The following is a 27,856-nucleotide window of genomic DNA, read 5'->3' as shown; positions in this document are numbered from 1 at the left end:
TTAAATTATCTTTCTAGAAGTTTGAAAATATTTATCTTCCTTGACACTTACTACTCTTTGTTTTCTCTTTCTCATATTGAAAGACATTTTCTTTTAAATGATTATATTCATTCATTTGCTTATTTTTCTCTTCTAGCAGGAGGTCTTTCTTTCCACTCTCAATAGAGCCTCTTTGGATATTAATTACTATCTCTTGATGACCCTCTTTCTGATGAACATCATCTAGTTGCTGTTCAAGCCACGGATTTTCACGTTGGAGTTGACATATCCTCTCTTCTACACAGTTCCACATTCCAGTGGATTTACTCACTTTAGCTTCTGCATTTTGATACATCTCTTTCATTTCCTTTATGTGCTGCTGTTTTGGCTTAGGTTGTTCTGTACAGTTTCTAACCATGACTATTTTCTGAGAGTATCTCTTGTCTTACGGAACTTATCTTTTAAGGTAATTAATTTAATTTGCATTTTAGAAAGTTGTTCAGACGTCTAGTAAATACCTTCATAGAAGCACTTACATTAGGTGGGCGGAGCAAGATGGCCGAATAGGAACAGCTCCAGTCTCCAACTCCCAGCGCGAGCGACACAGAAGACCGGTGATTTCTGCTTTTTCAACTGAGGTACTGGGGTCATCTCTCTAGGGAGTGCCGGACAATCGGTGCGGGTCAGCTGCTGCAGCCTGACCAGCGTGAGCTGAAGCAGGGCGAGGCATCGCCTCACCTGGAAGCGCAAGGGGGAAGGAAATCCCTTTTCCTAGCCAGGGGAACTGAGACACACAACACCTGGAAAATCGGGTAACTCCCACCCCAATACTGCGCTTTAAGGAAACAGGCACACCAGGAGAATATATCCCACACCTGGCCGGGAGGGTCCCACGCCCACGGCCTCCCTCACAGCTAACACAGCCCTCTGCGGCGATCTATCCGCAAGGCAGCAGCGAGGCTGGGGGAGGGGCGCCCGCCATTGCTGAGGCTTAAGTAGGTAAACAAAGCCGCTGGGAAGCTCGAACTGGGTGGAGCTCACAGCAGCTCAAGGAAGCCTGCCTGTCTCTGTAGACTCTACCGCTGCGGACAGCGCACAGCTGCAGTCCATTAGGGGAAAGAGCGGGCCGCTGCAGACCCGAACGACTCTGTCTGACAGCTTTGGGGAGAGCCGTGGATCTCCTAACGCGGAGGTTGAGATCTGAGAACGGACAGACTGCCTGCTCAGGTGGGTCCCTGACCCCTGAGTAGCCTAGCTGGGAGACATCCCCCACTAGGGGCAGTCTGATACCCCACACCTCACAGGGTGGCGTCACCCCTGAGAGAAACTTCCAAAGAAAGAATCAGACAGGTACACTCGCTGTTCAGCAATATTCTATCTTCGGCAACCTCTGCTGCTGATACCCAGGCAAACAGGGTCTGGAGTGGACCTCAAGCAATCTCTAACAGACCAACAGACAGTCCTTCTGACTGTCAGACGGAAAACTATCAAACAGGAAGGACACCTATACCAAAACCCCATCAGTACGTCACCATCATCAAAGTCCAGAGACAGATAAAACCACAAAGATGGGGAGAAGCAGGGCAGAAAAGCTGGAAATTCAAAAAATAAGAGCGCATCTCCCCCTGCAAAGGAGCGCAGCCCATCGCCAGCAACGGATCAAAGCTGGTCAGAGAATGACTTTGACGAGATGAGAGAAGAAGGCTTCAGTCCATCAAACCTCTCAGAGCTAAAGGAGGAATTACGTACCCAGCGCAAAGAAACTAAAAATCTTGAAAAAAAAGTGGAAGAATTGACAGCTAGACTAATTAATGCAGAGAAGATCATAACGAATGACAGAGATGAAAACCATGACACGAGAAATACGTGACAAATGCACAAGCTTCGTAACCGACTCGATCAACTGGAGGAAAGAGTATCAGCGATTGAGGATCAAATGAATGAAATGAAGCGAGAAGAGAAACCAAAAGAAAAAAAAGAAAAAGAAATGAACAAAGCCTGCAAGAAGTATGGGATTATGTAAAAAGACCAAATCTACGTCTGATTGGGGTGCCTGAAAGTGAGGGGGAAAATGGAACCAAGTTGGAAAACACTCTTCAGGATATCATCCAGGAGAACTTCCCCAACCTAGTAGGGCAGGCCAACATTCAATTCAGGAAATACAGAGAACGCCACAAAGATACTCCTCCAGAAGAGCAACTCCAAGACACATAATTGCCAGATTCACCAAAGTTGAAATGAAGGAAAAAATCTTAAGGGCAGCCAGAGAGAAAGGTCGGGTTACCCACAAAGGAAGCCCATCAGAATAACAGCAGACCTCTCGGCAGAAACTCTACAAGCCAGAAGAGAGTGGGGGCCAATATTCAACGTTCTTAAAGAAAAGAATTTTCAACCGAGAATTTCATATCCCGCCAAACTAAGCTTCATCAGTGAAGGAGAAATAAAATCCTTTACAGATAAGCAAATGCTTAGAGATTTTGTCACCACCAGGCCTGCCTTACAAGAGACCCTGAAGGAAGCCCTAAACATAGAAAGGAACAACCGGTACCAGCCATTGCAAAAACATGCCAAAATGTAAAGACCATTGAGGCTAGGAAGAAACTGCATCAACTAACGAGCAAATAACCAGTTAATATCATAATGACAGGATCAAGTTCACACATAACAATATTAACCTTAAATGTCAATGGACTAAATGCTCCAATTAAAAGACACAGACTGGCAAACTGGATCAAGAGTCAAGACCCATCAGTCTGCTGTATTCAGGAGACCCATCTCACATGCAGAGACATACATAGGCTCAAAATAAAGGGATGGAGGAAGATCTACCAAGCAAATGGAGAACAAAAAAAGCAGGGGTTGCAATCCTAGTCTCTGATAAAACAGACTTTAAACCATCAAAGATCAAAAGAGACAAAGAAGGCCATTACATAATGGTAAAGGGATCAATTCAACAGGAAGAGCTAACTCTCCTAAATATATATGCACCCAATACAGGAGCACCCAGATTCATAAGCAAGTCCTTAGAGACCTACAAAGAGACTTAGACTCCCATACAATAATAATGGGAGACTTCAACACTCCACTGTCAACATTAGACAGATCAACGAGACAGAAAGTTAACAAGAATATCCAGGAATTGAACTCATCTCTGCACCAAGCGGACCTAATAGACATCTATAGAACTCTCCACCCCAAATCAACAGAATATACATTCTTCTCAGCACCACATCGCACTTATTCCAAAATTGACCACATAATTGGAAGTAAAGCACTCCTCAGCAAATGTACAAGAACTGAAATTATAACAAACTGTCTCTCAGACCACAGTGCAATCAAACTAGAACTCAGGACTAAGAAACTCAATCAAAACCGCTCAACTACATGGAAACTGAACAACCTGCTCCTGAATGACTACTGGGTACATAACGAAATGAAAGCAGAAATAAAGATGTTCTTTGAAACCAATGAGAACAAAGATACAACATACCAGAATCTCTGGGACACATTTAAAGCAGTGTGTAGAGGAAATTTATAGCACTAAATGCCCACAAGAGAAAGCAGGAAGATCTAAAATTGACACTCTAACATCACAATTAAAAGAACTAGAGAGGCAAGAGCAAACACATTCAAAAGCTAGCAGAAGGCAAGAATAACTAAGATCAGAGCAGAACTGAAGGAGATAGACCACAAAAAACCCTCCAAAAAATCAATGAATCCAGGAGTTGGTTTTTTGAAAAGATAAACAAAATTGACAGACCGCTAGCTAGACTAATAAAGAAGAAAAGAGAGAGGAATCAAATAGACGCAATAAAAAATGATAAGGGGATATCACCACCGACCCCAGAAATACAAACAACCATCAGAGAATACTATAAATGCCTCTACGCAAATCAACTAGAAAATCTAGAAGAAATGGATAATTTCCTGGACACTTACACTCTTCCAAGACTAAACCAGGAAGAAGTTGAATCCCTGAATAGACCAATAGCAGGCTCTGAAATTGAGGCAACAATTAATAGCCTACCCACCAAAAAAAGTCCAGGACCAGATGGATTCACAGCTGAATTCTACCAGAGGTACAAGGAGGAGCTGGTACCATTCCTTCTGAAACTATTTCAATCAATAGAAAAAGAGGGAATCCTCCCTAACTCTTTTTATGAGGCCAACATCATCCTGATACCAAAGCCTGGCAGAGACACAACAAAAAAGAGAATTTTAGACCAATATCCCTGATGAACATCGATGCAAAAATCCTCAATAAAATACTGGCAACCGGATTCAGCAGCACATCAAAAAGCTTATCCACCATGATCAAGTGGGCTTCATCCCTGGGATGCAAGGCTGGTTCAACATTCGCAAATCAATAAACGTAATCCAGCATATAAACAGAACCAAAGACAAGAATCACATATTATCTCAATAGATGCAGAAAAGGCTTTTGACAAAATTCAACAGCCCTTTATGCTAAAAACGCTCAATAATTTGGTATTGATGGAACGTACCTCAAAATAATAAGAGCTATTTATGACAAACCCACAGCTAATATCATACTGAATGGGCAAAAACTGGAAAAATTCCCTTTGAAAACTGGCACAAGACAGGGATGCCCTCTCTCACCACTCCTATTCAACATAGTGTTGGAAGTTCTGGCTAGGGCAATCAGGCAAGAGAAAGAAATCAAGGGTATCCAGTTAGGAAAAGAAGAAGTCAAATTGTCCCTGTTTGCAGATGACATGATTGTATATTTAGAAAAACCCATCGTCTCAGCCCAAAATCTCCTTAAGCTGATAAGCAACTTCAGCAAAGTCTCAGGATACAAAATAATGTGCAAAAATCCCAAGCATTCTTATACACCAGTAACAGACAAGCAGAGAGCCAAATCAGGAATGAACTTCCATTCACATTGCTTCAAAGAGAATAAAATACCTAGGAATCCAGCTTACAAGGGATGTAAAGGACCTCTTCAAGGAGAACTACAAACCACTGCTCAGTGAAATCAAGAGGACACAAACAAATGGAAGAACATACCATGCTCATGGATAGGAAGAATCATATCGTGAAAATGGCCATACTGCCCAAGGTGATTTATAGATTCAATGCCATCCCCATCAAGCTACCAATGACTTTCTTCACAGAATTGGAAAAAACTGCTTTAAAGTTCATATGGCACCAAAAAAGAGCCCGCATTGCCAAGACAATCCTAAGTCAAAAGGACAAAGCTGGAGGCGTCACGCTACCTGACTTCAAACTATACTACAAGGCTACAGTAACCAAAACAGCATGGTACTGGTACCACAACAGAGATATAGACCAATGGAACAGAACAGAGTCCTCAGAAATAATACCACATCTACAGCCATCTGATCTTTGACAAACCTGACAAAAACAAGAAATGGGGAAAGGATTCCCTATTTAATAAATGGTGCTGGGAAAATTGGCTAGCCATAAGTAGAAAGCTGAAACTGGATCCTTTCCTTACCCCTTATACGAAAATTAATTCAAGATGGATTAGAGACTTAAATGTTAGACCTAATACCATAAAAACCCTAGAAGAAAATCTAGGTAGTACCATTCAGGACATAGGCATGGGCAAGGACTTCATGTCTAAAACACCAAAAGCAACGGCAGCAAAAGCAAAAATTGACACATGGGATCTAATTAAACTAAAGAGCTTTTGCACAGCTAAAGAAAATACCATCAGAGTGAACAGGCAACCTACAGAATGGAAAAAATTTTTGCAACCTACTCATCTGACAAAGGGCTAATATCCAGAATCTACAAAGAACTCAAACAAATATACAAGAAAAAAACAAACAACCCCATCAAAAAGTGGGGAAAGGATATGAACAGACATTTCTCAAAAGAAGACATCCATACAGCCAACAGACACATGAAAAAATGCTCATCATCACTCGCATCAGAGAAATGCAAATCAAAACCACAATGAGATACCATCTCACACCAGTTAGAATGGCAATCATTAAGAAGTCAGGAAACAACAGGTGTTGGAGAGGATGTGGAGAAATAGGAACACTTTTACACTGTTGGTGGGATTGTAAACTAGATCAACCATTATGGAAAACAGTATGGCGATTCCTCAAGGATCTAGAACTAGATGTACCATATGACCCAGCCATCCCACTACTGGGTATATACCCAAAGGATTATAATTACTCTACTACAAAGACACATGCACGTTATGTTTTTGCGGCACTATTCACAATAGCAAAGACTTGGAATCAACCCAAATGTCCATCTGTGACAGACTGGATTAAGAAAATGTGGCACATATACACCATGGAATACTATGCAGCCATAAAAAAGGATGAGTTTGCATCCTTTGCAGGGACATGGATGCAGCTGGAACCATCATTCTTAGCAAACTATCACAAGAAAGAAACCAAACACCGCATGTTCTCACTCATAGGTGGGAACTGAACAATGAGATCACTTGGACTCGGGAAGGGGAACATCACACACTGGGCCCTATCATGGGGAGGGGGGAGGAGGAGGATTGCATGGGGAGTTATACATGATATAAACGTCATGCACATGTACCCTAGAACTTAAGTATAATAAAAAAAATAAATAAATAATTAAAAAAAAAAAAAAAAAAAAGAAAGTTGTTCAGTAAGAACTCATTCTTTTCTTCTACTTCAAAATATCAGAAGCATTTTTTTTGTACTTGTAGAGAACGTCTTGTGTTCTTTCTAAAGCAAGTCTTAGGTTTCTTTCTGTTTTCACACTTTCACTGTGTTTACTTATAGCAGCAGCCAGTCTAGCCTGATACGATTTAATTTCAGCTTCCAGTCTTGCCTTGCCTTCTTTTCCCTCAACAGTTTGGAATTGAGCCCTGTATTCTCTGCCTTGAGATCATGAAGCTCTTGTTGATACTGGAATGTTGTTTTTGTTATTGTTTCCTCATTGAGTTTTATACTCTTTTCAAGGTAAACATTTATTTCTTTAACAATTTTAATGTCTGTAAGACATTTATTTTCTTTTTCCAGGATGTCATGTTTCATTGTACATATTTCCTGTCTGAGTATAGCAACATCTGTCTTTAAAATGCAATTTTCATCCATCAGATCTTTCATTTCTTCATGATTACAAAAATCCTAAATAAAACAAAAAAAAGTTTTAGCTAGTACTCAATAAAATAACGTATCATGATTACCTCTGAAGTGAATGAATAACCTGGACATTCGTACACTAACAAGGTTACTGTAAGTGGATGTCCAACTGGAGAAAAAGTTGAAGCAAAACTTTGAACCTTATAGAGCATAAATTCCAAAATGTTCAGAAATGTATTTAAAGTCAATGAATTTATAAAAGTAAACACACACACACACACACATGCACACCAGAGAATTTTTAAGAATATCAGAATTGGAAGAGCCTTTCCCTGAATTACCACAAACCCAAAAGCAAAATTAATGCATTAACAAATTTGGCTAAATTAAAACATATCAAAAAATTGCATTTACACTTTGATATCTAACCCACATTCACCACCCTATAGTAAGAACCTTAGTTCACATGTATTTGGACAGATAAAATTTCCCAAAGTTATTACAGTTCTGTTTCACTGATATATTCTATCGCAATTTGACTCTTTTAACACTTTATAGTCAGTTGTAAGAATTACATTTACTAAATCATAAATCTAGACATTATACTAGTCACTCCTATATACAATCATTGACGAACTCATCTAGTTACCACAATTTTGAAAAAGAAAGTTTAAAAATATAAGCAAGCTACAGGATTTTCCCCAGGACTTCTGACTCTACTTATAGTTCTCCAACAGATAACAGTTACTTCTGTGATGTAAATATATCAATACAAAACTTTTATTTCAAAACACCAATAGTAAATAAGATAAAATTTATAGAACTCTTCTTAGAATATTATGAGATTATTTGTGATTGCAATAATTTCTGTTCCTTCTTTATAATATTAGGTACAGTAACCAGTATGAAATAGGGGAAAGAAAAAGGAACAATTTTACTGGGAACAAAATTTTTATCAATACGTTATCACTAAGTGCATATTATGGTATATAATTGTTTTCAAAAGCTCTTTGTAATAAAATAATATTCTATGTGGATGCCCAGATTTATAATAAATATTAATAATTGTACCTGTAAGTGTCATCATTCATTTTTAAAAATGAGATAACATTTCTGGTTTGTTTTAGACCTAAATAATATATATTAAATCAAGGGGATATTATAAGTAACATTGCTAAAATAAGTTTAAAATACAGAGTTTTTACCAAAGAGTAATTTACCTGATTTGCAGTATTTCTTACAGTCTTTGGTTTCATCTCTAGTGATTGAACAGTCGGTTCAAGTTGTTTGCTTCAACTTCTTTCTTACTTCTTCTTTCTTACAACTTCTTTCTTCAACTTCTTTCCTTTCTAATTCTTCTCTATTTTTTTTTGTACAGCATATTAACATTTGTTTTTTCTTCATTTTCTTGTTTTAAGGTGCATCTGTAGATAAAGACATTTATCTTAAAATTCATTTTGTTAAAAAATAAAAAGTTCATCTTCTGATCTACCTCTTCATATGTTACTATCCTAACAAAATTTCTATGTTCTGGATTATTTTTCCTTTCTAGTTCTCAGATATTTAATTTCTCACTTCAACATCTTCAAAAGAATTCTTATACTTGAAAAGTAGTAAGGAAAGAATATTCTGCTAAAGTTTGTGTTCCTAGTCCCTCTAGTATATATTATAAAACAGAATACTGGAGATTATTCAGTAAACTTACAAGTTCAAAATTACCTTTTGAAATCACACAGTCATAATTACTCCCTAATTTAAAAAGATCATTTACAATTAACTAATTTTTTAAAGTTACTATTTATTGACAAGCATATTAGTTCACCAGAAATAAAGTTTAATCTTTAGGAAATATTGCAGGTATCTCTCGACACGATTGACGGTGTAAGATGGCACCTTCAGATGTCTTTCACACAAACTATCTGCAGATTACTGTAATCCAAAACTAGGATAAAGAGTCTAATATATCCATACTTTTTATATTTCTTTCTTAATACTTTCAATTCACCTTGCTATTACATATATTTTATATATTTATTGGCCTATTGCTCATTATGTGTAATATATAATTAATGCCCTTAATAAATGTGTATATGTTTACACAAGTTATGTTTTCCTGTGAAATCTAGTTCCAAAAGTGAAGTTGTCAAGTTAAAGGGATGTCAGGTTATTTGAAATTTTGATACATAGCACTAAGTTACCCTTCAGAAATAATTTACCAATTTCACATACCAACAGTGTGTGAGAATGCCTTTGTCCTCTCATTTGCCAACACTAGTAATTACTTTTTAAATATCAGCATGACTTTTAAAAAGTATCTTATTTTATGTTAATTTGCATTTTTCTGATTACCAGACAGGGCTAAATATCCCTGGTAAAAGTATCAAACTTGTTAATCATAAAGAATATTAGTCTAATTTTGAATTAGTTTATAGCACAATGACAATTATCTGCTGTTAAATACTGCAATAGGTGGCCAGGCACGGTGGCTCACTCCCATAAACCCAGCATTTTGGGAGGCCGAGATGGGCAGAACACCTGAGGTCAGGAGTTCGAGACCAGGCTGGCTAACATGGTGAAACCCCATGTCTACTAAAAATACAAACAATTAGCCGGGGCACGGTGGCACATGCCTGTAATCCCAGCTACTATGGAGGCTGAGGCAGGAGAATTGCTTGAAACCGGGAGGCAGAGGTTGCAGTGAGCCAAGATCACACCATTCCACTCCAGCTTGGGCAACAAGAGAGAAACTCCATCTCAAAAAAAACAAAAACAAAAACCACCACTACAGGCTTACTTATCATGCTCTACCTTCACCTCCTTGGGAAACTGCTGAGAATATGTTTTCCCAATCTTCCTTTGTTGGTTCATCTGCCAGCAGCAGCAGCAGCTGTGCGATCACATAGCCTTTCTGATAGTTGTATTTTTTCACTTTTGTTCGTATTATTTCCTTCTTCGACCTTTAATAAAATAATAAATAATAATTATTTTATTCAATAAAAATCACTTTTTCCCTGATTTTTTCACTTGATTCCGGTTGTCACCATTTTAATCATAAAAATATTTTGTGCTTAATTTAATTTTATCATTATACATAACTATTATAATTCTAAGATATTCTTATTTCATCACTGACATTTTTGTCAAGTCTGCTCATTTCTGTTTGAGTGAATAGAAGAATTTTCCAAAATTTCAACAAGGGCTCTTCTCCACTTTGTGCTTTTATTCCCATCCACTCTTCGCTACCTGATATAAATTTTTATGCTATCTGACTGGCAGAAACAGAGAAATAAAAAGACACAGACATAACATATGTCTTCTGTCTTTACCACCTGGATTTTACATAAAATAGCCAGATTAAGAAGATGTGACATTGTAGGGCTTTGGGAACAGGGAAGAAGCTTAAAGAAGCTTTCCCTTTTCTGCACTAAGCTATTCTTTTCCCCAATGTCTTTCATCTCTCTTTTGTTTTTTCATTTGAATCCTGGGATATCAAAAAAGTAAAGGTGCTCTCTGAACTATGGGAACAAAAGTTTGCCACAACACGAAAAGCAGAGTGAAATTGATGAGCCTCTAGTGCAGAATTCTGGAAAACAAGATGCTTCCCAGATTTCACGTTCAATTACCACAAAAGTTTATAGGTGGAATACATATGGTACAGTTACCTACCTTAGCCCCATTATCTACTGCTAATGGGAGTCAAACCAATCAAGACATATTCAATGTTTCATCCAAAGCTCCTAAGGTGGCATTCCCTAGCATTTCATGGCACCAAATAATATGATACAATGCCATATTCCTGAATTACATAAATTACCAGATAAATTTATCAAATTAGATATATTAAAAGTCTAACTGAAGCAAAGCAATTTAATGCCTCAGAGGGTGAAAAAGGCCTCATCTGCTTTACTTGGAAAGAAGTAAATCTCCAGATTGTTGTCTATCTTTAGAACACAATCTACAGAACTCAACTTTCTACTAAAGAGTCAAATGCTAAATTTTTGGTTGAGAAGTTATGCTTCTTATATGATAAAAATCATACACGTCAAAACTTACCATATTTTATTAAACAACATAATATAAAGGTCTGATTTAACAGAAATATTGGAGAGTGGTAATGTTTTAAAATATGTGGAAATATATATCTGTTTTCAAAAATATTTGAAATAACCATGATGGGACTGTAAGTTCAAACAGTTTGAGAGTTTGAGCTAAGCAGATAAACCTGCATGCATGAAAACACATTAAACAGACTCCTTTGCCTGGGAATATTCGTTGCAACTCTCAAGGCTAGATGTGTTTCTGTGGCTCTTCTCAGTCATTGCTTCCCTCCCATTGTATTCTCATTCTATCATTAAATAATGTAGTTCATCTCTAAATGAATACAGAAAAAAATAATCTAGAATCTAGACCTTGTTTCTTCAGCAATTTCTTTCTTTATCTAGTTCAGAAGGTCACATGGTACACGGCTGAATTAGTTTCCCAGCCCATAGGCCACTTGGGAGACTGATAATGAGACTTAGGTTGATTAATGAACAAACATTATGAGAACATTCTCCAGAACCATTATTTAGATAGCAGAACTAATCTACTTTGACACATAATTACACATTCAGATAACCCCCTGTAACTGTACACATGAGATTTTCTTGAATAGAAAATTAGACTGAATCAAATAATTGATAAAGAGAAAAAAGAGAAGCATCAAGGGAACCTCTGTATTTTTGAAGTTGAACTGTCTCTTTCTCCAAAGTCAGGAACTCAACTTGTAACATGCCTGAAACCTTGGAATACCTTGCTGTAAGTCTTCTAGCTATACTTTTTATGTTCTCTCACTATGTGGTAGACAATAACTCACATTTTATAATTCAAGATTCACGCTTTTGTAGTTATTAGCACTGGGATTGTCATATAGTGGCTTCTGGAACAAACACCGTATTGGTTTTCTGTTTTTAGATGTACCTGTAACAGCAGATTTACTGTGGCTTTCTATCTGAATCATGCTTCATTTCTTTGGGGTGGGTAAACCACAAATCAAAAAGACTTTCAGGATCTCTAGACTGAGGCCAATGCCTAACGTCTCATTTCCAATTAGTGGTATTTGGCTTTATATTTTTTGCCATTTGCATGTTAAAACTCTTCATCTCTTTCTTTCAATCATAATTACTGGGTTCCTTAATTTTTCGGTTTCTTTATCATTACAAACATTTTCTTCATCTGTGTTAGAAACAAGCTATGTGTCTGGTTTGTTATCATTTCTTAGTCTGATCTATTTTCATTTCAATCAAGCTTAGAAGATAACTGGTAACTGTATTTCAGGGACCTGGAGTGTGAATGGAATGAAAAGACATTTGACATGGACTTCCTCTGTCAGGCACTGCCTGGAATGCCACAGAGTTACACCCTCCAGATGCATCTTCCTCCTCAAAATCAGGGACATGATTCATCAGATTAGAGGGCACTCCCTTTAAGTTCATCCCACTTTACAGTTACTATGGAGGAGATCTTCCTCAGGGCAACCAGTAATTTGGGAGTTTTCAAAACTTTCACCAATATTCAGCTTAAACTTGTTTATAATGAATTTTAAAGGAAGTCCTGAATATGCAAATATATTCCCTTTATCACAATTCCTACCCAGTTCTGGTTCCTGAGAAATTTTTTTTCCACAGCTGCACAAGTGGAAAACTAATTTGCTTGTTTTGTTTCTCAGATGTCTTTTCTGTCAGAGTGCATGTTTTAAAATTAGCTTTAATCAAGTATAAACAAAGAAATATCAGAAAATAATTTAAATTTAACTGTGAAACTTAATCTATGTGTTGCTACTCTTAAATTATGGGATTGTAACGAAAAAGTGAAAAATAATTTGCCTTGGCTTAACATAGGAGAAAAACATGAACCAGCAAGCTGAACTGTCAGTGTTTGTTTGGACTAAACTTATTATGTATTAAATCTACCAGAAATGAATTCAAAGATGATACGTGGTATTATAAAAGCTTCCTCTCTTAAAAAGATGTTACCTCAGCATACTGGTGAGCCCCTACAGTGCATTTATATTTCTGAAGATTAGAAGATTAGAGACTAGGCAAACAAAAAATTATTAAGAGTCAAACTGAACACCAATCAGAAAGAGAAGCAAAATTTTAAGTTCTAATTCAAATGATAAACTATGATAGTGTTATGTATCTAGATAGATTTTCTGCTTATATCCACTTCTAATATATTTTAAGTTCTGCTAGTGATAGCAGATGGATTTTCAAAATTTTAGTATTATTTACTATTTATTTATGCTGAAATAAAGTTATTGTTTGTACCCTGACACCAACGGTCCCATTCTGCAAGGTATAATTCTCTTAACAGACAACTGGGTGGACTTTTATGACCCCATTCACTACCTGAACACAAACACTGAAGTCAACTGGCAACCACAAAACAGAATAAATCTTTTAACTGGGCACTGGTGACCAGCAATATGAAACTGCAAAATTTGAACCACTAGCAATGATGACTCCTTTAACATTAGTTTAACTCAGTGGCCATCATTGTTCAATTGTTCATAATTTATATTCCTTAGTAATATGACTCAATATTTCATGTTACCTTCTGTATTATGAGTAAGGTTATAAAAATAAAAGAGTAAGATAATACTGGAAATTTCTTGCCTCGATTCCAAAGGTAAAGACAGCTATGAGTTACCACAGATGGTAGGAATATCTTAAGTTTCGTAAGTGGTTAAATGTTTTAAAAATTAAATATAAAATTATGATCTATTGGATTCTAAAGGTATAGTCTAAAAGGTCATGTCATTTGGACTACGCTTTGTTACTAAAGCAAAAAAAAAAAAAAACCCAATATTAAACAAGAAACTTAAATTTTTATATACCTGTGGTTGCTTCTTTTCACTTCTTTCAAGCCTTTCTCGCTCTTCCTCTGAAGCCACTAGTAAGTCTTCTTCTGTTGAAAAATTCGTAGGTTTAGTTCAAATGAACTAAGAACAGTTAAATAAATACTATAATCTTTATACAAATAGAGAATAAAATTTCTTTGTATTTTATATTTTGAGAGTTTAAATGAAATATTTACTTCTTTAAGAAATACTTCTAATTATCCAAAACTTTAACAAACTACTTGGGGAGACACTAGATACCACCAGGTTCAAGCCATACACAATCTCAGGGTCACTCACAAATTGTTCCACCCAACATAAATAAACAAAACTGTTGGAAACAAAACAAAATTTTAAAATACACTCAAAATATACAATGTAACACTTTACTGTACTTCATAACAGTATCTTTTTAACAGTTACTAATAATTTGCAAAATTATTGTTGTTTATACTGTAATTAGTGTGCACCCCATTTTTTACATCACAAATGTTCTACAATTCTGAAAAATGTATTTTCATCTTTTAAGACTCAGAACGTAGGCTGGGCATAATACCTCACATCTGTAATCCCAGCACTTTGGAAGGCCAAAATGGGAGAACTGCACGAGGCCAAGAGTTTAAGACCAGCCTGGGAACCAAAGCTAACCTTGACTCTACAAAAAAAAAAAAAAACCTAGGCATGTTGATATGTGCCTGTAGAACCAGCTACTCAAGAAGTTTAGGTGAGAAGATCCCTTGAGCCCAGGAGTTTGAGGTTGCACTGAGTCTCGATCATGTCATTGCACTCCACCCTGGGCGATAGAGTAAGAACTTGTCTCCAGTAACAGAAAAAGAAAAGATTAAAAAAAAGGCTCAGAATGCCATGTGAAGTCTTCCTTGATTCTAGCTATCTTTCTCCATATACACAGATTTCTGCTTCTTGGGGCTCCCTTAGTACTTTGTCAATTTTTCTAGCGTCACTTTACCACCTCAACTGCACATCATGTCTTTACATGTCGATCCCCTTTGTTGCTAGACTGTAGAAGACAAGCTTCTGAATCATCTTTGTATAAACAGTCTTAACTTTGCCAAATAATTAGTTATTGGGTTCCTGTTAAGTGTTAGACACTGGGGTATAAGGAAGGAAAATAAAAGCTGTCAGGGATGGCTTTCCTAAAGATCATGCATGAGCTGAGTCTTAGAGAGTAAGGTTAGCCAGATTAAGTGAGGCAGAGGGCAGGAAAGGGTGAGCACATGCCAGGCAGCACCAAGAGAGGGAGAGAAGCCTCCAAGAGCATATGTATTTCTCTGCAAAAGAGGAATGGTGAGAGGGGCATTACCAGCAGCTCAGTAATTCCAGAGAAAAAGGCAGATGGGGAAAGGGCTACAGATGGAGATTTGGGCAGAAGTCAGTTTCTTTTTCTTTTCTTTTTTTGAGACAAGGTCTTACTCTGTCTCCCAGACTGCAGTGCAGTGGCATGATCTCGGCTCACTGCAACCCGGCCTCCCAGGTTCAAGCAATTCTCCTGCCTCAGTCTCCCAAAGAGCTGAGATTACCGGCGGGTGCCAGTACCACCTGCTAATTTTTGTATTTTTAGTAGAGATGGGGTTTCACCATGTTGGCCAGGCTGGTCTCGAACTCCTGACCTCAAATCGTCCACCCACCTCAGCCTCCCAAAGTGCTGGGATTACAGACATCAGCCACCGTGCCCAATCCAGAAGTCAGTTTCTGAAAGCCTTATATAAACCTTTAATATGCTTGGACATTAGGTATTCAGGAGTGGTTCACAGATCTATTTACATTAGAGATAATTAACTCTAAATACTGTGAAGAGCATAAAATTCTGAGGCATATAAATAAATGAACAAAGATAAAATATAAGGCAATGTTGCAAAGATGATGCAGGTCTGAGGAGATGTTTTTAGAAATATTTAGAATATAAGTATCAGTGGCCATTATAAGAATGAATTTGTATTGAATGAGTAAGTACATCTATCTGGGTCCCCAAAGAAATACATTCTGCTCATTACCTTACAAAAGTTATCAAATGAGAAGTAAAATAAAACACATAAACTGTTTCAGTTACTTGTATTTACTTTATACTTTTTCTGTTTCAGTATTACTGTGCCAAGAAAATGCATTCGGGTTTTGTGGTGGTGGTGGTCATGGTTGTTGTTGTTGTTAGAGATGGAGTTTCGCTCTTGCTGCCCAGGCTGAAGTGCAATGGTGCGATCTCAGCTCACTGCAACCTCTGCCTCTCGGGTTCAAGCTATTATCCTGCCTCAGCCTCCCGAGTAACTGGGATTACAGGCATGTGCCATCATGCCCAGCTACTTTTGTATTTTTAGTAGAAATGGGTTACTCCATGTTGGTCAGGATGGTCTCAAACTCCCAAACTCAGCCTCCCAAAGTGCTGGGATTACAGGCACAAGCCACCACGCCCCCCACATTTGGGGATTTTGTTTTAAAAGTTCTGCTTCCTGGATCTACCAAGCTCATGAGAAAATAGAAGCAAACAAGTCATTTGCATAGATAAGAAACTTTGGATTTATAGCTTGTCATCGCTACTCTAGAAGATTATCATCATGTTTTATTAAACAAAATGTTAATTCTAGACATAAAGGGAAAAAGAAATTAAAACTATAGGAGTGAAAAAATAATGCATAATTTATTACTGTTCACCTGATCTTATGACTAAGGGCACTGAATTTAACTTGTATGTAAAGTAGACCCCATAGTTCTGCAGTTAATCAATAGACTGAGTGTTCCGGCAGAATTAAATTTGATGCTCATGTGTTATCTTGAAATGATACAGCTCTGATGAAAACCCGTATTCCTAGTGCATGATTATCCATTAAGACAAGGTGATGGAATGTGTGAGTACAGCCGAGGAGACACTACAAGGCAAATGCTCAATGGTTCCCATTAATATTGGAAAAATCAACACTATAATACAGAAAGCCATAGACATCATTTAATATTTGCTTTGGGAAGGTATTTTTAGTGACACTGCATATAATTATACCTAATATTTGCAAAATTAGAGATATAAAAATGAATCAAAGCCACATTGTGTTTGAGTAGGAAATCTGTAGACATCTACTTCATTTTCCAATCCAGCCCCAAAATTCTAAATATAACCATGGTACCCACACTCAAATTTATGGTAAATACTAACCTCAATGAAATTACTCTTTCTCCTCATTCTCTTTGTTATTTATATGTTGCTTTCCTTAAAGGAAGAATACAAATGCCTTGCTAAGAAGCATTATGTTTGGCTGTAGGCTGCATAAGGGGAGTAAACACAAAGTACATTTGACCACAAAATGACTTTACAAGTCAGAACTACGGTAGCATGAAGCCAACCGAGGGAATCTAGAATAAAATTTTCCATGCTTCTTTCCCTTCCTTGCTCTCTTTCTACTGTAATAGCTGTGATTCACACAGGTAATGAAGAGTATAACTCCCTGATAGAAACACAGCTTCAAGATTAATCCTTTCGTTAACTACGAAGTTCGTGTGTCCAAAGTCTGTGGTCGCTGTCTGATTTTTGATCACTGATGGTGATAGATATTTATCATCAACTCACAACTTCCCAAATTTTTGAAAAGTCTTACTATTGATGGTTCAAGTAGTAGAAATATAATCTAAAATATCTGAAAATAAAGTTTTCATTTATTAGAATGTAAATAGTAATACAAATTGTAATAAAGTATAAAAATTCTTTCTTCACTGAGACAGTACCATATTGTCCTCTACCCCACAAACACACTACTCCTTCATGGTCTAATGTATTTTACAAGTCCTGTAATTGCTATTAACTCAGACAAGTTTACTTAACTAGAATCTCTCACTTTGTTCTGAGCTTTTGTTATTTACTACAATTTACTTGGAATCACTCAACAATGTCTATTATATATTTTGTTTTCCACGAGAAATTTTTTAATAATTAAGATTCTTCAGAGATAAGAAAATATTTGAATAACTAACTTTGTGCATAAACACATTAAGATTAAATACCCATGACATTATTTTGTGTTTCTGTGTACTAGAGATAAAAACTTCAAAAAACATTTCAATGAATATACATTAAATTAAAAACTTTCATCTTCCCTCAACGCATGAATACCTTCATTATTCATATATGAAGCCTTAAATATAGACCAAAGATTTGCATAAAATAGCCCTAAAACATTTTATCTGTAGCCGGCACAGTGGCTCCCACCTGTAATCCCAGCACATTGGAAAGCTGAGGTGGGCAGATCACCTGAGGTCAGGAGTTGGAGAGCACCCTGGCCAACATGGTGAAATCCTCTAATAAAAATAGAAAAATTAGCAGAGTGTGGTAGCAAGTACATGTAGTATCAGCTACTCAGGGGGCTGAGGCAGGAGAATTGCTTGAACTTGAGAGGCAGAGGTTGTAATGAGGCAAGACTGAGCCACTGCACTCCAGCCTGGGTGACAGAGCAAGACTGTCTCAAAAACACAAACAAACAAACACACAAAAACCTAATTGTTCCCATATAAAAATAAGTCTAATTCACACTAGATCTGAAGCATACACAATGCCGTGAGACACGACAGAAATATATTTAACAAGTTCTATTCCCGGTTTCTGTATAAATAAAACTGTTGCATTTAAGCTTTTAAGACAAGTCAAGGAAAAGAGCAAAAAAATGTAAAAGCGAAACTTGAAAGTTCATTTCACCATCAAGGACTCATGATCACTAGACATTCACAAACTATATATATTGTTCAAAACATTAGTTCTGAATTTTGATCTGAGTATCCCTGGAGTTTCAGTTTCACTCAAGGATGTCCAAGAGGTCAAATAAGACAATGCCATTTGCTCTTTTCAGTTTTCTTTTCTGAGAACAGCACAGCAAACTTCTTCAGAGAAATGAATTGTCCTAACTTCAGAGGCTAAAGGCTCATGAATCGTAGTTCTAAGGGCATTTATAAACTATGGTGGTGCATGCTTGCATTCTGAACTTTTTAGCTTTAAACTCTCGTATAGTAAACATTAAGACACAAACTGATTAAACAAAAGCCTTTTTAATCTGACATTATTTTTACTTTTCTTTCTTCATTTATCAGCAACAGGAGACTCTAACTAAATGTGGTAAAGTGGTTTAAGGGAATACAATGAAAAGTGTAAAATGAATTAAACCAGAGATAATCATATCAATGTGGATGCATCTGGAAAATATAATACAAAATACACCAAACAAAGTGGCAGAAAGGTATGTAAAGTGTATAACCACTCACATACCATTTTAGGACACAAATAAAAAATTCTGCATACTATTTCTGAGCATCACCATATAGTTAAAGATTTCAAAAGGGCATTGAAATGAAAAACAATCGATTTATGATGTCGGTAGCCTCTATGCAATCACGTTTCAAAAACCTTAACACCAAAAAGTCTCAAAATAACCCTTTTAAAAGACTCTACCAGTTATAAATGAATAAATACTTCCCTAATTTTTAATAATCAAAGATGCCATAACCACACACATACACACACCTATACATACACATACACACACAGTCTGCTCATTTGGAACATCTGATTGGCTTCAGATCATCAGTGTAATAACACTAGCAGCAAGTCTCTAAAGTTCAAACAGAAACTGACATGTTAATAAGTAAAGCTTTCCTCTACGTAAAGATCAGAACTCCAACTAGCATATAACTCACTGGAAATATCCTAGAGTCTCAAAATTCACTGCTTTGAATCCCTGACAAGTATAAAAATTTTATATTGAAAACTTTATGCTATTCAAAACATTAAAACAGAAACATCTGAGTTACAGCTTACATTTTTAAAATCTTTTTTATGCTTCTAAATTTATTTTTATTCAAATATAGATACCAACAATAACATTTATGTCAATGAATTAGGGGTTAAGAATAATGTGAGTACTTTCAATCACTTGATGTACTTATTTCCAGCATTCCATTTGTATTGAAAACATACCTGCTCTCAATGTCTGAACATTCTCTTTGTACTGCTCCTTTCACAGCAGGATCTTCCATTTCAGTGCTAGGCTGAAAGGCTTTTAAAAGAAAATGATTCATAAATCATATATATTTTATACAATATGGAGTTAGTGATTCAAAAAATATACATAATTACTTACCTTCAAGGAAGGATGTTTTGCAGGAGGCCCTACAAAGCAAAGGGGATATGTCATCAATTACATGTAAGTATGACAAGGCCAACCAAACATTCATGCAGTATTACTATCAAGCTGAGTTCTCATGCCTGGCTGTAAAAATAATTACTTAAGGTTTTGAGGTTCTTCTTGACATCTTCTTTTCATTGCCTAGGACAGCAACATGACAGAAATATGAGGAAAATAGGAATATAGGATTCCTAAAACGCAGTTTACATTTCAATAGTGAGATTATGTTTCTAATGCCTATACCTAAAATAGAAAACCATGGATAGCACCGTGAACACATGGGCTGATGAGGAGAAAAGAGATCATTTAATAGAGGACCAAATCAAACCTGAGGGAATCAATGTCAAAGCTGATGGTGAATGTACAGAGTATTTTCACTCAACACATCAGAGGCATTGCTGCCAGCACACCACAAACAAATTCCCCTGTCCTGTCACTGAGGAAATACACAGTTGAGATGACAGTTCAGATGAATGTGCAATTCACCTCTCATTAAAGAGAGTGTTCTAAATTGATCAGCTAGGGTACACACTTATGAAATCACAGCTAATCAAAATACTCATTTTTCCCATGACTGCACGGGCTACTGTAGCACCCACGTTTCTCCTATCTCCTGTTTTGCCTTGAATTAGAGCTCCTTGATCCACTCATGGAAGGCAGTCCATAAAACACACCAAGCAAACCGTGTAGAATAAGCTTCCAATATCAAAACATTTATCAAAAAAGAAAACATTGAATTACCACAGACTTGCTGGATATGAATACACTTTCATATTGCAAAATTAGTGCAATATTTATTGAAAATGACAATTTTGGTATTCACAGAATGAATTTTACAATATTATTGCTTCTAAAATTAGCTAAGTTTGGTATATCGTCTTACACTGTAAAGGACTTTTATAAAACACCTATCATATCAAAGAACTGACTGTTTCAAAAATATTAGCCAAAGCATCTATATGCAACTTAATCACAACTTATTCACTCATGTCAATGAGACTTATCTCTCTGAGACCTGACAGTTATGAAGTGAGATGAGCTGCTGTGGTTTACCCCAAGTCTAGCACTCCCTTCTGCCTCCAGTACTCCCCACAGCAATAACCTCTTTTGTGAGACTGGGTATATGCTGAAGCAACTGGAAGTGAGTTGTCTCAAGTTTACTTAGCTTTAACTCCCAAGACCCCAGCAAATGTCTTTCTTTCCTCCGTCCTTGTCCTTTCACAATCCCTCTTTCTTTGAAAAAGTGATTTTTAGATCTGTCGTCCTGATGCTTCCCTTCCTAACTGCTTTTTATGGATAATTGTGACCACTGTTTTCATCTGTATTCAGCAATAGCATAAACCTGTAATCTCTCTTTTCATCTCACTCTCCTTCCCCTATGGCTAGAATTATGCTCAGAAATAAAAGGAAATTAATGCTTTCCCTTGATTCTGTTATTTTTAAAATTGCTGTCCAATGGTTCTTTTTCCAGATTTCTCTAAAGGAAAGCTATTTCCTTGCTATTCAGAGCTATGTCCAAGGACAAGCACCAACATCACCTGAGTATTCATGAGAAAGGCAGAATCAATCAGAATGTGCATTTTGCAGAAGCTCCTCAACTAATTCATGAAAATTTGAATGCCCTGTTCTATACTGATATGCTTCCATATTTGTTTACCCTAGTTGCCCTTTTTGGCCTAGCCTCAATTTCTTCCCTATTATGTCCCTGAATTTAATATTACATTATAAGCCATAGTGTTCCTAATGAACTTTTAATCAGGCAATACCTTCTCTAATTAATTTCTTCTCCATAAATCACCCAACACTCTTCTTTTCAATTATGTTAACTTGACCTATATGATACTATCCCATGAGGTTACAACATTTTCTGTAAAACTAAATTATACCCATACATGGCTGACCACTTTTGGTGATGCTCATCTATGGTAGATAAAACACAGGTCTGTGTAGTAAAGTACCTCAATCCTTAATGCCTTCCCAGTAGTGAGGATGACAGCAAGAGTAGGAAAATGTTACTCTAATTCTCTGAGACATTTTGGTACTGGAAGCTCACTTTATCTTCTTTCCTATTTCTAACACCATGTTCTTCCTTCTTCTACAGAACGATTTGAGTTTACTGCCCTCCATTACATACACCCACTTTTTTTTTGATTTATTCCATGTACACTCTGCCCTCCTCATTCTTTCTCTTTTATTCATTTCCATTCCCTCTTTCCTGACTTGCCTCAGGTCTTAGAGTGTCTTAAAATGGAACTCATAACTCAGCTCCTTTAGTGGTACTCCCAATAGAATCAACTGCTGACCCTTGGTTAGAGACACAACTTATCACCATTTTACTTCTCCTTTACTTATTATACAGTTAATGGGACATTTTCTTTAGCTATTTGACTATATTAGTGCTTATATTTTAAAAGAAACATTCCATCAAATGACTTTTTAAATAAAATACGAATCTCACCTTCTCCTTTTCTGTTGACTATTCTGTTTCCTTTTTCATGGGAAAGTCCAGGTAAAGGCTCTGACACTTTCTCGAGGACACAATGCTAAGGTAATACCAAGAAAAAGTTTCCATTTTAAAAATTATAATACGTTGCATCAAGAGTTTCTTATCAATCTCTTTTTATGAAACTGGGTCTCACTCTGTCAAACCAGGGCTAGAATGCAGTGGCATGATTATGGCTCACTACAGTTTCAACTTCCTGACTTCAAGCAATCTTCCCACCTCAACTTCCCGAACAGCTAGAACTACAGGTGCATACCATCATGTCAGGCTAACGTTTCTATTGTTATTTTTGTAGAGACAAAGCCTCATTATATTGTCCAGGCTGGTCTCAAACTCCTAGGCTCAAGGAAACCTTCTACTTCTGCCTCCCAAAGTGTTGAGATAACCAGTGTGCACCACCACACCCATCCCTAATCAATTCTTTTAAATAAACCTCAATATTGCTCAGGCATGGTGATTCACACCTGTAATCCCAGCCCTTTGCCAGGCCAAGGTGGGTGGATTGCTTGAGTTCACGAGTTTGAGACCAGCCTGGGCAACATAATGAGAACATATCTCTACACAAAAATATAAAAATGAGTCAGGCTTTATGGTGTGTGCTTGTATCCCAGTTGCTTGGGAGGTTGATGTGGGAGGATCACTTGAGCTTTACAGGCAGAGACTGTAGTGAGCCAAGATCATGCCACTACACTCCATCCTAGGAAACAGAACAAGACCCTGACTCCACAAAAATTTTGACTTAAAATGTGAGAACGAAGGGAGATACAAACAGACAAGCAGAGAGCCAAATCAGGAATGAACTTCCATTCACAATTGCTTCAAAGAGAATAAAATACCTAGGAATCCAGCTTACAAGGGATGTAAAGGACTTCTTCAAGGAGAACTACAAACCACTGCTCAGTGAAATCAAAGAGGACACAAACAAATGGAAGAACATACCATGCTCATGGATAGGAAGAATCAATATCGTGAAAATGGCCATACTGCCCAAGGTGATTTATAGATTCAATGCCATCCCCATCAAGCTACCAATGACTTTCTTCACAGAATTGGAAAAAACTGCTTTAAAGTTCATATGGAACCAAAAAAGAGCCCGCATTGCCAAGATAATCCTAAGTCAAAAGGACAAAGCTGGAGGCGTCACGCTACCTGACTTCAAACTATACTACAAGGCTACAGTAACCAAAACAGCATGGTACTGGTACCAAAACAGAGCTATAGACCAATGGAACAGAACAGAGTCCTCAGAAATAATACCACACATCTACAGCCATCTGATCTTTGACAAACCTGAGAGAAACAAGAAATGGGGAAAGGATTCCCTATTTAATAAATGGTGCTGGGAAAATTGGCTAGCCATAAGTAGAAAGCTAAAATTGGATCCTTTCCTTACTCCTTATATGAAGATTAATTCAAGATGGATTAGAGACTTAAATGTTAGACCTAATACCATAAAAACCTAGAAGAAAATCTAGGTAGTACCATTCAGGACATAGGCATGGGCAAGGACTTCATGTCTAAAACACCAAAAGCAATGGCAGCAAAAGCCAAAATTGATAATGGGATCTAATTAAACTAAAGAGCTTCTGCACAGCTAAAGAAACTACCATCAGAGTGAACAGGCAACCTACAGAATGGGAGAAAATTTTTGCAATCTACTCATCTGACAAAGGGCTAATATCCAGAATCTACAAAGAACTCAAACAAATTTACAAGAAAAAAACAAACAACCCCATCAAAAAGTGGGCAAAGGATATGAACAGACATTTCTCAAAAGAAGACATTCGTACAGCCAACAGACACATGAAAAAATGCTCATCATCACTGGCCATCAGAGAAATGCAAATCAAAACCACAATGAGATACCATCTCACACCAGTTAGAATGGCAATCATTAAGAAGTTAGGAAACAACAGGTGTTGGAGAGGATGTGGAGAAATAGGAACACTTTTACACTGTTGGGGGATTGTAAACTAGTTCAACCATTATGGAAAACAGTATGGCAATTCCTCAAGGATCTAGAACTAGATGTACCATATGACCCAGCCATCCCACTACTGGGTATATACCAAAGGATTATAAATTATTCTACTACAAAGACACATGCACACGTTTGTTTATTGCGGCACTATTCACAATAGCAAAGACTGGAATCAACCAAATGTCCATCTGTGACAGACTGGATTAAGAAAATGTGACACATATACACCATGGAATACTATGCAGCCATAAAAAAGGATAAGTTTACATCCTTTGTAGGGACATGGATGCAGCTGGAAACCATCATTCTTAGCAAACTATCACAAGAAGAGAAAACCAAACACCGCATGTTCTCACTCATAGGTGGGAACTGAACAAGGAGATCACTTGGACTCGGGAAGGGGAACATCACACACTGGGGCCTATCATGGGGAGGGGGGAGGAGGGAGGGATTGCATTGGGGAGTTATACATGATATAAATGATGAATTGATGGATGCTGACGAGTTGATGGGTGCAGCACACCAACATGGCACAAGTATACATATGTAACAAACCTGCACCTTATGCACATGTACCCTAGAACTTAAAGTATAATTAAAAAAAAAAAAAGAAAATTTACCCCAACCTCCAAGTTTTACCCGGAGAGAGGTGAGAGAGGACTAGATACTTTTAACATCTCATAATTTCATCTTCATTTCTCATTTTTGCATATCTTAAGAGCTATTCTGAGGAATTATTGAATGGAAATGCAATAAAAATATATACCACCAATGAATAAAGTTTTGCAACAAGGGAAAAGAAAAAAAAAAAACAAGCCTAATTGGTCAATGAAATATGAGCTTAAGCCAAGAAAGAAAATAAACAACATGGAGTACAATAAAGTAAATGGAGAAACAGATCAATAACAGAGCCTTTTGGTCTTTCATATCCCTAATAATACTAATTAATCTTTATGCTACAATTAGTTTTTTGTAAGTACTTCTGTGATAGAGTTTATTACTCTAAGACATTCAATTACTTAAATATGGTCAGCTACCACTACCTGAAAGAACATTATTATAACAAAAAGAGAAACCTGGAACTTTCAACTTTCCACCTAGAAAAAAAATTGGTCACCAGAATTCTAAAGAGTCATGTATGGCTTGAAAAGGTAAATTTCATAGAACATGAGTTGGGGCTAATAAAAAGCACAAGAAATGTTAATCTAAAATCACAATGTGAAGATTCCAGTTCAATGATACTTGAAAATACATTGTAATCCTCATTGCTACTGATGACCTATTTCTAATTTATTTGCTTTTTATGTATGGCATACTTTCTCAACATAACACATCAAAACTTACATATCCTTAAATATTAAAAAATAATGCAAATGTAAGTAATATTTTAAAAGTTTAATCGTTAGATACATGAGGTATATTATATTACTTATAACCTTCCATTATATAAAAATTCATTTGTCTATTTAGATTAAGCAACTATTAAGGCTGAATGTCTCATGCCAGTAACCCCAGCACTTTGAGAGACTGAGGCAGACAGAACACTTGAGCCCAACAGTTAAAGATCAGCCTGGCAACAAGGCAAAACCCTATCTCTACAAAAACTACAAAAATCAGCCGAGCATGGTGACACAGGTCTATAGTCCTAACTACTTGGATGGCTGAGGTGTGAGGATCACCTAAGCCCAGGAAATGGAGATTGGAGTGAGCCAAGATCTTACCACCGCACTCCAGCCTGGGTTACAGAGTGAATCCCCATCTCAAAAAACAACAATTAAAATGCTTCTTACATGGAAGACTGTATTCTACGTACTCCAGGATACATGCAAATATGTTTACGGACCTCCAGTAGCTCATGGTATTCAGGAGTTTCCAATGATTACTTAAACAACTAAATATAAAAACTTCTGAAACTCAAAATTTCAGAATGTGATATAAGGACTTTGAGTGGTTATTTTATTTCATTTTTTAAGATGCAGTCTTGCTATGTCACCCTGGATGGAGTGCAATGGTGTAATCTTGGCTTGCTGCAACCTCTGCCTCCCGGGTTCAAGCGATTCTCCCTCCTCAGCCTCCTGAGCAGCTGAGAATACAGGCATTCGCCATCATGCCCAGCTAAGTTTTGTGTGTTTTTTTTTTTGAGACAAGCTTTCACCATGTTGGCCAGACTGATCTCGAACTCCTGACCTCAGGTGATCCCCCACCTCGGTCTCCCAAAGTGCTGGGATTACAGGCATGAGCCACTGCCCCTGGCCAAGTAAATATTTTAAATAAACTACAATGACAAAACTATGATGTTAAAAGTCTTACCATATTGGTATTACAAGTCTCTGCTTCTAGAACTGTTTATTTGCAGCAAAATACATATTATTCGATTAGATGAAGTGTTTTATATAAACTCTTCATGGACAACTTACAAAACACAGAAAAATCCCTTTGTGATACAAATTTTGAGAGCATAAATTTAAATTTTTACATTTCCACAATTTATATTTTTAAGACAGATAGTCTTGTTATGTTGCCCAGGCTTTTCTCAAACTCCTGGGCTCAAGCAATCTTCCTGCCTCAAACTTCCAAGTAGCAGGGACCACAAGTCTATACCACCACACTCAGTGATTTTTTCTGCAATTTTTAATACTATTTTAGTCTCATTACAGAACCAATAATATAAGTAGAGAAACAATCTCTCCTAAAACCTATATGATACCAAAATCGTCAGTTTCCAAGAAAAAAAAAGCTCTTGCTACGTGCTCAACAATTTTACAACTAAAATGTCCTGGGGGAGTCCATGATTACCGCAAATAATTTGATCCACTGAAGATTTATACAGGCATAAGTATTATGAAAGTCACTCTCATGTGATTTAAAAGTCAAAGTGTTAGTATTTATCCAAATAAACCTTAACCAAATTTCATGTTTCCTCTATTGGAGAAAGCATTTCCTAATGTGATTTTCCTGTCACTACTTACTTTCCAGTTCATTTTTTTCAGCTCACACCCTGTCACAGGACTTATCAATCTTTGTTAGTTACCAAAGTTAAACAAATGCTTTGAATCAACTAGCCACATGTATGTTTTTCTCTGACCAACTTTCCATTACCACCATAAAACTATGATAGGTATACCACTGCTAAGTTTTAAAAGTAAATACTATGCAAAACTAGATTCAGAGTGAGAAAATTAATTTTACAAGAGACTACTTTACCTTAGTAGCAACACTTAAGTCTTCATCATCTGATGCAGGCAATGAATCCACACACAGGTCATGGAA

The 27,856-nt window shown here is 36.8% G+C and overlaps 1 pseudogene; it reads right to left on the bottom strand.

Annotated features, from left to right (window-relative positions):
* Nucleotides 1-27,853, bottom strand: LOC117088509 (annotated as a pseudogene).
* Between the last annotated feature and the right edge of the window lie 3 nt (nucleotides 27,854-27,856).

The sequence above is a fragment of the Trachypithecus francoisi genome, unplaced genomic scaffold, assembly GCF_009764315.1.
Source record: "Trachypithecus francoisi isolate TF-2019V2 unplaced genomic scaffold, Tfra_2.0 Contig00765, whole genome shotgun sequence".
NCBI classification, from domain to species: Eukaryota; Metazoa; Chordata; class Mammalia; order Primates; family Cercopithecidae; genus Trachypithecus; species Trachypithecus francoisi.
Note: the sequence above shows the minus strand (reverse complement) of the source record. Positions and strands in the feature narration are given on the sequence as shown.